Source organism: Tamandua tetradactyla, chromosome X (genome assembly GCF_023851605.1).
Source record: "Tamandua tetradactyla isolate mTamTet1 chromosome X, mTamTet1.pri, whole genome shotgun sequence".
In the NCBI taxonomy this organism is placed as follows: domain Eukaryota; kingdom Metazoa; phylum Chordata; class Mammalia; order Pilosa; family Myrmecophagidae; genus Tamandua; species Tamandua tetradactyla.
In genome coordinates this window covers 166,965,598-166,977,826 of record NC_135353.1, presented here as the reverse complement: position 1 = coordinate 166,977,826, position 12,229 = coordinate 166,965,598, and the positions used below count along the sequence as shown (strand labels likewise).

At 40.1% G+C, this 12,229-nt stretch overlaps 1 pseudogene; it reads left to right on the top strand.

The window, feature by feature from the left end:
• Positions 1-8,315: 8,315 nt before the first annotated feature.
• Positions 8,316-11,660, top strand: LOC143671604 (stress-70 protein, mitochondrial pseudogene; annotated as a pseudogene).
• The last annotated feature ends 569 nt before the right edge of the window (positions 11,661-12,229 follow it).

Genomic DNA, 12,229 nt, shown 5'->3' with positions numbered 1-12,229 from the left:
CTTTGCTCCCTGCTCAGGAAAATGGGAAGAAATTCAGAATACCACTGCTTTTAAAATGGGTGTGGTTGAAAAGTCTCTGTCCACAGCCAACCTAGCTGGCTCTCATCCTTACGCCAGGCAGCCTGTCCAGTGGGCACTCTGCACACCTGGATTACTGGAAGGTACTGCTTTAAATGTTTGCTCCCCTTCCAAAACATCACCATGGAGACATTTCATTCTAGAAGTGGAGCCCCAGATGCCCCACCATCTGGCCACAGACTCTAAATGACTTCAACATAAGTGACCAGGACAGCTTAGAATTCCTAAATTCAACTTCCCACAACTTGACTTAGAGATAATGAGACAAAACCACAATCTTTCCTTCCAAGGTTCGCTTAACCCAGCTACTGCACTTAGCACTAGGTGCAGCTTCCCTAGGCCAAATTAGCCTCCACTTGGGAGCCCGGATCTGTTTCTCTCCACACTTACGCAAGTGCCTTGTTCATGGCATCAAAGTAAACTTGCCCTTGCAGTTTGAGCTCTCCCAGCTGAGCAGCAGGTAACGTCAGAGCAGTTATAACTCTGTGTCTGTGCCGGAATCATTCTCATTGGAAATGGAACAAAAGGAAAGAGTCTGTCAAGGTCTTTCCACTGCTTTTAATGCTGCTCATATTTAGATAACACCCATGTAACGTGAGTGCAGCCAGATTCTAGAATGATTTAGGCTCTTCTTGTCATCAAGTAAAGATAAAATGTGTCTGTTGAAAACTCAAAACCACACTGGATACCAGTAGGTGGGAATGTTCATACATAAGTTTGACCTCTAAAAGTATTTTTAGTTAGGGGCATCAGGGTTTGATATTTCAGGTTTTTATAAGCCAAAGCTCTTCAGACCTCTCACCAAAAGACAACATTTAAATACACCCAAAACATTGTGTCTAGAATCTACCAGCACTCTGTCTCCCTGCTATAAATAAATGTATCATTAAATCTGTAGATATTTCTTTGACTCTCACTAAGTTAATTAACATTCCTTTTTGAAGTATATATAATTTTTAAATTAGTATTTTCAACTGAAAATACTTCATCTCATCTCCAAGGATATAGCGCCAACAAAAATATCCAAGAACTAAAATATAGAAAGATCAATAACTAGTTTCTATAAGGAAAAATCAACATGCAAATCCATATTACAAAGAAATGACTTGATTTTAATTAAAGTTAATGGTCATGAAAGCAACCATATCATATTGCTGTAGGATGGAATATTTCTGGCAGGCAAAGGACCAGGGAATCCTAAAAGAGGAACCATTGGCTTTGCCATTTGGACATCACCTTTGATGACTGGAGCAAGCTGGCACCACATAAAACATAAGTAGGCAGCAGGAACGTCGGTTGGTAACTATCCTTCACTGCATCAGGTTAAATATATTCTTCACAAGTCCTTAATAACAAGGGAGCCTCTTATAGAAATAAAGACCGTTAAAGTTTCCCACATGCATCCCGTATCAGTCCTGTCTCCAGGCATGTGCGTGGTGGGAAATGGAGTGGGTGGGATCTGCCCTGAGAGGTGGAGTATTTTCTCACTGACAATGTAGAGAAGAGCTGGTGTGCAGTGGTCATAAAAAGAAGACTTGACTTTGTACCCCTGGGGTTGCAGCCTGTTCCTGAGCGTCCCTTGTGCAGGCATGGCTTGGGACCTGTGCTCTGAGAGGGCCTGGCCCCCTACCTCCCACTCCTGCAACCCCTCATCACCCACTGGTAGGCCTCACATCACCACCAGCAATACATGGGGCCTCAGAGCAGCTAAAGGACGGACTCTAGAATGCTGCTGTGATCACATGGGACTGCAGCTCAAGCTTTTGAAGTTACATACTGTTTCTGTCATGTAAGTAAGCCTCTTCTAAAAATGTAGTCCAATAATCTATACACGTTTTAGCAGCACACGTATACTTTGTATACTTTGTCACTTAAGATAGTATACAGAACCCAGAGCTCATCTCAGATCAGTGCAAAGCTGGTCCTTCTGCTGTGTGGCCCTGAGGCCCCCACAGAGTCCCTGGAAGAGGGCTTTGGTTAGAGACGAAAGGCTGGACATACAAGAACAGTGCAGGACCTGCTGGGGAACAGCAGACCAGGATCCTCACAGTCAAGAAGCCCCACTGCAGTACAGGGTACCAGGCATGAGAAGGGAGGCTGAGCGGGGCATGCAGTGTGCTCAGCATTGACCTTATTTACAAGTTTGACTCATTTCAGCTCTATTCAGGGAGATGATTCTATTGCCAAAGAGAAGTGAACTTTATTTTCTCCTTTGAGTACTCCCTTTGGGGCAATTCCAAAGTTTCTTCATAAAATGTGCTTACATTTCACTGCCTTTGAATTCCTATGACCAGGGTTGACCTTTTTATGTGACTAGGAATGGGAAAATAATTTTCGAGCCCAAGTTTAATTCCCGTGCGCTTGATCCTATAATTATTATCCTTTGAAAATATAAGCTTAACCTTAGATCACTGGCTAGTCCCCACATTATTAATATACAGTTTTTTCCCTGGGATTGTAAAGGAGTTCCGAGAAGCCAGGGAGAGCCTGGAGGTTCGCCAAACCTTCTTTGCTGCTTCACATTGTGTCCTTTATAAATCTCCCCACCTTTTGTTCCTATGGTGCGGATAGAATTACTTTTTCTGCACAGCTTTCAGTTTCCACAGTCCTCTGTTTCAGCTCTTCTTTGTCCAAGCTAAGCTAGGGCATGCTTTGGTTTGCACAATTGAGCCAGCTGTTTGAACTGTAAACTCATTTTCCAGGGGAGAAGAGGATGAATCTCTTTGAGTCCACAAGTTTGATAAATTTACCAGCCCAGGCATTTTTGAAAGTCATTCTGTTCACCCAGGAGAAGCAGGGGTAGTGAAAAGAAATGGAACTGGCAGTCTTTTCTACTTCTTTGAGATTGCCACTCCTCTGGGAGGTAGGAAATGTCCTCTCAACAATTTTTATGAGCATGTACAAATCTACGGAACCCCTGTGGGGAATCCTTCTCTAGGAGATACTAGTGGGATGTTATAACTTTGCCACTGACTTCTAGTCAGTGCATAAATGGTCACATAGAGCGGTTTCCCTTTGCACTCTGAATCTAATTCTTGTGGCCATAAGATTTATAGACTGGATGCTGGACAATTGAGATAATTACCTTTTTGTTTATTTTCATTTTGGAATCCACAGATGATGGCATGTGATCATAATTTGCCTGGGTGAGGTTACTTTTTCGGTTCTGGTAGGTGTAAATACCTCCATCCGCCAGTTTATACCTGAGGTATTTATTATGTATGTTTTCTTTTGTTCACTTCCTCCTACCATCACTTGTAAGCTGCCATCCTAATGTTCCTTTGCTTCCATGCTCACATAAAATGTGTTTTAAGGATAGTGCATGTGTCCAGGATGTGACTTGGGGTGGGGGGGTGTCCGTGAATGAGAGTCCAATAGTCCTCTGCTAGAGATGACATCGTTTTTCTTACCTTTTGCATCCACCGCTGTGCTTTATGGACCTATCCCTGATGCAGGGAATACCAAGTGGATGGCTTCTGACTGCAGGATAACACTCCACTGCCTTCAGCCTATCTGTAGCCACATGAACCTCCCGCTCCCGGCCAGTGCACTCCACTCCAGATGGAGGCCCTGGTACCTATCTTCTAGTGGACCTGTTGTCAGGGTGTACTTGGGTTATGCACCACATGCAAGTGTTTGCTTCTCAGATATTTTGATGGTTAACTTGATTGAACACTGTGCATTTTCTGCTGTTTCCATATGGGTCTTTTTCTGGGCTTCCCTTGGGGCCCCATTTGCCTGTGATTTGTCCTCTTGTCAAAACCATACTGTTCAGTTTACTATGGCCTTTATGTATGCCTTAATATCTATTAGGCCACGACTGTCCTCTTGGCTCCCTTTGTCATATTTTTGTCATTTTCATGGACCTTTAGTCTTCAAAACAAATCTCAATGAAGGGTCATCAAGTTTCTAAAGCAATCTGATGGACATACTGAATTTACAGATTAAATGGGAGATACAATATTAAAACTGCCCCACCACAGGAAAGGAATATCACTCCACATATTTATATTATTTGCTATGTTCTTTATAAGAGTGTTGTGTTTTTCTCTTCAGACATTGTGCATAAAGATATTAGATAGGCTTTATTGTCTATCTTTAATTATATATCTAAGTAGCTGAGTACAGAATTGCTTCTGAAATGTGTAAGTTTATCTTGTTTCTGACAACCTTTGTTGAACTCTTCTTTATTGCAATAGCTCATTTATTGATTCTGTTCAGTTTTATAAGTAGATAGTCATTTCATCTGCAAATTATTCAGTATATGAAGGCCTGTTCCATACTATAAGAAAAGTAAAAGAAGTGAGAAATGAAAAAAATTGCATTATTTTCATTGCTCTACAAGGTTGCAAAATAATGTATACCATTCATTTGCTGATTGTAGCAGTTTATCTAACTGTAATATCCCAAGATTATTATTATCATTCAGATCTCTAATAACAATGCTTATTTTTTGTCAGTTTGACCTAACCATTTCTTAGAGGGATGTGTTATAATCTCCAACTATAATTGTTCATAAATCTACTTCTCACTGAATATATGTTCAAGTGATTGAGGCTTCTTATGCTATTGTTCCATTCACAATATACTTTCCTTCTTTGTCTCTTATGATATTTATGCATTGAATTCTGTTTTCTCAGATTTAAAGTTTGTCATCCTAGCATACATTGGTTCATATATGACATCCTCTTATTTTCATTATTTCTATGTCTTTTGAGTTAAATATGCCTCTCATAGACAATAAATTGTTGAGTCTTGCTTCACAATCTAGTCCTGAACTTTGATCTTTTAATAAGTGGGGTAGCATATTGAAATTTTTATATTGATTTATTTCATTAATTGATTCTTTATAAATATATAAAGTCCCGAGAGTCTTTATTAGACTGTTTCAGCTGGGTAAATGTTTTCTGAGTTTGAGCTTTCTGCTAGGCATTTTGGAGACAGAAAGAAGAGTGAGATATTGTCATGCTTTAATACTTGGGGGATATTTATGGAATTTCCTTTAGGAGCTTGCATATTCTCTTAAGGTTGGATTGATTTCTAACAATCACCAGAAACCATCCAGCTGGATCCAGTAAATCAAGCTAGATATCATCTAAAATAAAGTATGCTAGAGTTAAACAACAGATTTTACCATGTGACTTGCAAACCGGCAACTCCAAATAATTTCCACATTTATTCCAGCAACAACAAATAAATTAAGGTGACAATGCAATAAATTAAGACAACAAGGGGAAGGAAAGCCTAAAATGGATGTATTTTGGTTTCCTTAAAAAAATCTGAGTTTGTTATTCCATATTCACACAACCCTTGCACCTTCTTACTGTTTTTCCATTTTGATCATCTTCCACAAGGTGCTGAGTGTGCAAAATTAGGACCCCAAAAATAGTCATGAGTTTCAATATGCTCTGACGCTGCCAGGCACCACAGCAAGCTCGCACGGGGCACCTTGCGGAGTGCTCCAGTACATTGTATATTTTCCATCTGCTATACTCTGTCTTTGATTTGATTTTCCTTTCCTGCTTTCTGTTTGATAGTTTTTTTCTCTCCCTGCTGACTTCAGTGTAATTTCTTCATTTCACGCTCATCTATATTCACTATTGATTTTTTTAAGCCCACCAGTGTCCACATCATGTCCCTATCAAGACACATATTTCAGCAAGGTCTTCTGCCTCTCTGGTCTCCCCAGCGTGCTCCCCAATGTTTGGTATTGTCTAGAATTTTCATTCTGGGGTTACTAAGACTTACTTTTCCCTTTACTTACCCTGGCTTTTTTTTTTTTTTTTTTTTCTGCTTGGGCAGGCACCAGGAAACAAACCTCCTGACTTTTTTTTATACAGCAAATTTTCCTGACACTCTTCTTCTCTCTCTTACAGCTTTCTAGAATTGAGATCTTCTCAGACTATTTTCAAAGTGGATTTTTTTTTTCTGGCAAATCTTTTGAAACTGGCATGCCTGAAAATATTTTTATCACACTGTCAGATTTAAGTGACAATTTGGCTGAAATAGAGTTTTTAGGTTCAAAGTAATTTTAAAATATTACTCTGACTTCTTATAGTTAGTGTTGATGTTGAGAAGTAGATTGCCAGTTTGATTTTTGCTCTTTGGAAGACTGCTGCTTTCTCTCTGGAACTTCTTGAATTCCCTTTGTCTTGGTGTTTCTTAATTTTCTCCCTACTATGCCTAGGTGAGGTTTTCTTATCTAACATGTTGGGAACTGTTTGATTCCTTACAATCTAAGATCTTTAATCTTTGTTGTTGTTGTTTTAATTATGGAGATTGTTTTCTTTTCATTATTTTAAAATTGCATCCTTTCCATTTTTGTTATACTTTCTGTGTCTTCCTTAGGTTTTGATAGTTTTATTTCTATTCTCCAAGTCCTTGGTCTTTCTAGTCGAATTCTCTTCTTTTTAGCCTTTCCTCACATTTTATGGGTGTGTTTTGAGACATCTCACAGTTCACTCATTTTTTCTTCAGCTGTATACAGCTTAGTAGCTTTTATTTTCACTATTACATATTTCAAAAATAAATATTCCCACTTGCTTCATTTGTAAGGCTTCTTTCTTTTTTTTTTTTGCTTTCTCATTGATAATATGTTTCCATTTCTGTAATTCTTGAGAAAGTATGTTTTTCAGGTTGTTTCCTTTCATTATGGTGTTTGAAGTTTTTCAGTATCTTGTTATTTCAGATACATGTGAATATAAGTTATTGGAAGAAGGGGTTCTCACCTGGGGGTGGTGTGGGCTCCAGGGGACCCTGGCTATGTAGGGAAGTATTTCTGGTTGTCACAGCTAGCGAGGAGGGCAGGACACGCTCCTGCACCCAGCAGGTGAAGCCAGGGATGCTGCGAAACACTTCATGATGCACAGGACGGTTCCCTCACCAAAGAATCCACTGGCCCCAAGCGTCACTGGTTTTGTGGTTGAGAAAACCCTGCTTTACTGCATGCCTGTGAGCTGCTAAGTCCCAAGGGCAAAAGAGAAGCCCTGTGGGCAGCTCTCCTTCTCTCACCACTGCCAGGCAGCCTTCCTGTCGGGTTTCCCCTAACACTGCTGGCTGAGTTCTGTCTGTGGGCTTGGGGTCAGCCCTGTGCTTGGAGGAGGCCTGGGCAGAGAGGGCCTGGGGGTGGGGACAGGTCAGCCTCAGCACACACCCCTTTCTTCAACTCCATGTCCCCTGCGGATGCTGTATTGTCCTGATATGAGTGTCCCCTACAACCCCCACTTCAGTGGCTTCAGTCTTATAACAGATTCCTTGTAGCAGAAGGGGTAGGCGATGGCTTTCCCAAAACAACACGGGGGAGAGAGAAGAAGAGAAATTCATTCTTTCCCCTCTATTCTCTCACTGCTCCATTGAAATCCCCGGTCCCAGCCTGATGCGCAACTTTCCAACCCTTAACCCCAAGAAGGTGGCAGCCGTCCATTCCCCACCTCCTTCAGTTGCCTCAGGCACAGGAGGTGGCTTTGTTTCCAGTATCTTCACCTCACTTGCAACCTCCCTTGGGCTTGCTAGCTGTCTAAAGATGCTGCTCGAGGCGGGGACCAGAAGCCCTCACTGGTCTGAATGAGCACAGGAAACCCTAGGCCCTTAAACATATATATTGAAGTAAAAATTTCTCTGAATTCCATTTTTTGTAGTTGGATAGTGCAACAGATTCTACAACTGGTTGGAAAATACAAATCATATTCAAGAAATCTCATCTCTTTGCATTGAGAGTAGGTGGGAAGAGAAAGCTTGACTGGACATGCTACATCATTTCACATTAATATTTCCCAAGATATTTAGAATCAAACCTAATTACTCTTATAAATTATTATTCCATTATTATATGTTGTTTCTCCATTGCAGTAAATTAAATCTTATTATATTATTTCTACAGTGAACCAAATGTAAATAAGTTTTAACAGTGGAAGATATATTTATGAGTTGTTTCTCCTCCCACTTTGGACAGAAAATTATTTTTCTCTTGACACTTACAGTTACCATACACATAAATAGCTAAGCTGTAAGAAAAACTAAATATTTCCCCCTTTCTAGTTTCTGTTGAAAACTGTTTAACATAATAGCTTCTTCTTTTATCTCAGTGAACAGAATCTCATTCCCAGCTGCTAATAACATTAATCAAAGTAGACTTTTATGACATTTAAATAAATGTATTTGCCTTTACACGCACAAGGACGAAATAGATGATGTGTAGTAACTGGATATTTATCATAGTGATATATATCTGTTATCACACTACCATTATTTAGCCATTGATTCGGGGAAAGCAAACTGCTTAGGATATCAAGATATTGCAGTGGTAGTATAAATTAAAAAAAAGCATATGAAAATTCAAGGATAGCTTTCTTGGCCCACTTTCTATTTTATTTTAGGGGTTACTTGTATGGCTTATACTCACACTTAAAATTTAGAGTTAACATTCATTGCTCTCGCACATGAGAAAACTATTTTTCATATATATGATGCTATATGCCACAATAATGCATTTCAGAAAAAATTAAAACACGAGCTTAACAAAATATTTTTATTAAAACTGGCTTGGGGGTACAGTTTTAATAAAACGTTTCCAGAGAAGTTGCCATTGCCGCGCCACATACCTCCCAGTGGTCTGAGCACCTTTGTGCTGCCTTGTTCATGTTCCTTTCCTCTAACTGCCATGATAGGTGCCAACCAAGCCACAGCTGCCAATCTTTTTGGTGCTGCAGCTTCCCGGAGTTTCATGGGTGTCTGCCACCAACATGGCGTAATGGACCTTAGTTATGAGGCTTTTAGAAGTATTTCAAGGTGGAACTATACCTTGAAGCAATCAAGGGAGTGGCTATCGGTATTGATTTGGGTTCTACCACGACCTGTGTGGCAGTTCTGGAAGGTAAAAAAGCAAAGTTATGGGAGAACGTCGGAGGCCTGCCTTCACAGGAGATGGTAGGCCACTGGTTGGCACACTGGCCAAGTGACAGGCTGTCACCCACCCAAACAACACATTCTCTGCCACCAGACATCTTATTGGCTGGGGAGATGATGACCCTGAAGAACAAAAAAATATTTAAAATGTTCCTTTTAAAATTGTCCATGACTCCAGTGGTAATATCTGGGTTGAAGCGCATGGGAAACTCTTTCTCCAAGTCACATTGAAGCATTTGTGTGGATGAAGTTGAAGGAACCTAAGAAAATTACTTGGGGCATATAGCAAAAAATGCTGTGAGCACAGCCCCAGCTTGTTTTAGTGACTCTCGGAAGTAGGCCACTCAGGATGCAGGTCAGATATTTGGACTAAATATTCTTTGAGTGATGAATGAACCCACAGCTGCTGCTCTGGCCTGTGGTCTAGACAAATCAGAAGATAAAATCATCACTGATAATGATTTAGGTGGTGGAACTTTCGATATTTCTATTCTGGAAATTCAGAAAGGAGTGTTTGAGGTAAAATCTGTCAATGGAGATGCTTTCTTAGGTGGTGAAGACTTTGACCAGGCCTTACTACAACACATTGTGAAGAAGTTTAAGAGGGAGACAGGGATTGATTTGACCAAACACAATTTGGATCTTCAAAGGGTGTAGGAAGCTGCTGCAAAGGCCAAGTGTGAACTCTCCTTATCTGTGAAGACTGACATCAACTTGCCATATCTTACAATGTATGCTTCTGGACCCGAGCATTTGAACACAAAGCTGACCTGGGCTCAGTGTGAGGGCATGGTCACTGATCTTATCAGGAGGACTATTTCCCCATGCACAAAAGCCATGTAAGATGCAGAAGTTGGCAAGAGCAACAAAGAAGCGATCATTATTGGTGATGTGACAAGAATGCCCCAGGTTCAGCAGATAGTGTGGGATCTTTTGGGCCAAGCCTCAAATGAAGCCACCAAACCTGATGAGGCTGTGGCCATGGGAGCTGCCATCCTGGGAAGCCTGTTGGCTAGTGACATCACAGATGTGTTGCTCCTGGGTGTCATGCTCCTGTCTCTGGATATTGAGGCTCTGGGAGGTGTCTTTACTAAACCTATTTAGAATGGGAACACCACTTTCAACCAAAAAGAGCCAGGTATTCTATGCAGTTGCTGATTGACAGACTCAAGTGGAGTTTAAAGTGTGTCAAGGTGCAAGAGAAAAGGCTGGAGACAACAAATGCCTTGGACAAGTTGATTGGAAATCCCCCTGCCACTCATGGAGTCCCACAGATTGAAATTACATTTGACAGTGATGCCGATGGGTTCGCATATGTTTCTGCCAAAGATAAAAGCACAGGATGTGAACAGCAGATCATGATCCAATCTTCTGGTGGGTTAAACAAAGATGATATTGAAAAAATAAAGTGAAAAATACAGAGAAGTATGCTGAGGAAAACCAGAGAAAGAAGGAACAAGTTGAAACAGTTACTATGGCCAAAGGACTAATCCATGACACAGAAACTAAGATGGAAGAATTCAAGAATGAGTTGCCTGCAGATGAGTGCAACAAGCTAAAAGAAGAGATCTCCAAAATGAGGGAGGCCCTGGCAGGAAAAGATAATGAAACAGGAGAAAACACAAGGCAGGCAGCATCCTCCCTCCAGCAGGCATCACTAGAGCCCTTTGAAATGGCATACAAAAGAAGAAGAGTCTGGAATTGCTGGCTGTAGGGAACAAAAAGAAGATCAAAAGGGTGAGAACCAGTAATCATTGCAGTAAACTTTGGAGCAGAAAGAAGAACATTTTATGACACTTGGGAGCAAACGGACTTCCTAAGCAGAAATGGATAAACTTCAGTCATACTGTGTTTTTGGTATTCCATATGTAATTTTCTTAATGTGTAAATTTAGTGACCATTAGCTAAGTATTATTTCATGAACAGTAATTCCAACACAATGTTCATAATGTTCTTTGTCCCTAGCCTGTCCTTTTCCAGCTGCGTGTAAAAGTGACAAGGACAATATACTGATCATTACAAAGACTTAACATTGTTTTGTGCTGAAGTGGCCATGTTTGTAAGGTTAGAAAATTGTCACACGCAGCAGTGAAGGTAATCAGTCACAGAAATGGAATGCGACCACTAGGGAGTGAGGTCCTTCTGGTTAGCTGAGCACTCCTGTACTGTGTTGTGTGTACACAGGGTCCTTCTACTGAAGCCCTGCAAGGCAAAGCCAACCATGCCTTGTAGGAAAGAGGGGTAAGGGAAGCCAGGTCTTTACACAATTAAGTTATTTGTTAGGTTCCACTTTTCAAACAAGGTAATAGTAAGGAGGCTCCCTAGCTTTCCTTAGGCATACTTTCCCAGCTGTCTTACAATCTTGTGTGTCTGGCCCCTACATCCTTGATAACTGTTCTTTTTTATCCATTCTGGATTAAAAAATAAATAAATATGAAAAGAAAAAATCTGGTTTGGTATACATGCAAATATCTAAGTGACAAAAGGACTTTATTAATCTCTCTATCTGTTCTACCTATCATTAATTTTGTTGGTTTTGTATATAATCATTTTCCATAAACTGTCAGTTGAGATCAACTAGGAAAAGAAAACCAATTATTTATCAAACTCTAGAAATAGGAGCTGTGAGTGCATATGGTTTTACAGATTCCTCTACATAATTAAGACTGCTGAGCAGAAAAATCCCCAAATTTGATGAAAGTAACAGATCATAATCACATAGTAAATGCAAGTAAAAATACTGGGTAATTGTTAAGATTATAACATAAACTATACATATATATAAAATAAATTTAATGTAATTCACCAGAGTACATCTTATGATAAGAAAAAATATATACAAGAATGCAACTACTTTTGTATTCTCCAGATAACACAAAAACTAATCAAGACAATGTAATAGTCTTCTAATCTCAATAATCAATGCTGATGATTTGTCCGTGATAGAACAGGAATCTGCAAACTAATACCCATAGGCCAAATCTGGCTCACCACTTATTTTTGTAAATAAACTTTTACTGGAAGACAACCATGCACATTTGTTGATGCATTGTCTAGGGTGGCTTTGACATTACAAAGGCACAGCTGAGACTGTCTGACCTGCAAAGCATAAAGTATTTATTATCTGGCCCTCTACAGGAAAATTTGCTGGCCGAGAGCAAACAAAAACATTGAAGTCACTGCCCTGTTCTCTATCGCTGCTTTATTCAGTGGCTGTTGGAACATTCTTCCTCTCCCAACAAGGTGT